The sequence below is a fragment of the Berghia stephanieae genome, chromosome 9, assembly GCF_034508935.2.
Source record: "Berghia stephanieae isolate SIO BIC M18660-M18661 chromosome 9, UCSD_Bste_1.3, whole genome shotgun sequence".
In the NCBI taxonomy this organism is placed as follows: domain Eukaryota; kingdom Metazoa; phylum Mollusca; class Gastropoda; order Nudibranchia; family Aeolidiidae; genus Berghia; species Berghia stephanieae.
In genome coordinates, this window is record NC_088368.1 from 19,643,911 (window position 1) to 19,644,748 (window position 838).

An 838-nucleotide genomic window follows, 5' to 3' on the forward strand; every position below is an offset into this window, starting at 1 on the left:
GTATGATGCTACTAAGCTGCTAGAAGCTGCCCGTGGACTTTATCTCTCTCCTTACCAGCCATTTTCAGGATTTTCCCCAAAACTCCACTCTCAACTAACACAAAAATAGATTTTTTTATCACTCAAACACAATAGCAGTAAAGTTCTTGCGATACATAATTTCTTTAGCAAAACATACTCTATCTACAACACACTGTTCATTTTCTTTAAATTTTGTTATGAACAAATGAAAATGGAATAAGTATAATGTTGGTTGTATCGTAACGAATGTGAGGATTTTCCTATAGTTGGTAAGGAGAGGGTTAAAAAGTAAACTGTCGTCTATCTGGAATTTCGTAATGTATTTATGTCTTTATTGGGTTTTTTTGTTGTTGGCTGAAGAAGGGTTTTGAGCCCGAAAGGTTCCGTGTTTGGTATTTTGTGGGTTTTTTTTTGTTTGGTTTGTTTTGTTTTTTGGAAGCTGTTATATTCACTTTTGTTTATATATTCTTGTTGTTTTTTTTGTTTTTTTTGTGGACACCCATGATTTTTGCATAAACGCTAGTATGTAAAATCCTGAAAAGTGAGTGGAGCAGGCACTTATGTTGATAACAACAAGAAATACAAGTGAGTAGGAAACTTGCAGAAGACAAAAGAGAATAAAAAATTTCGTGGCGGCGATGGGGGGGGGGGGCTCGAACCCGCGTCCTTACTGGTACGACAACTCCTTCGCCTGGCCGAAGAGAGCGTGACTCTACCGTATGAGCTATCCACTCACTTCATTTCTTGTTGTTAAGGTAAAATCCTCTATTATTGGGTCGATTCTTTTCCTAATAGGATATTATTAGAAATATTTTTA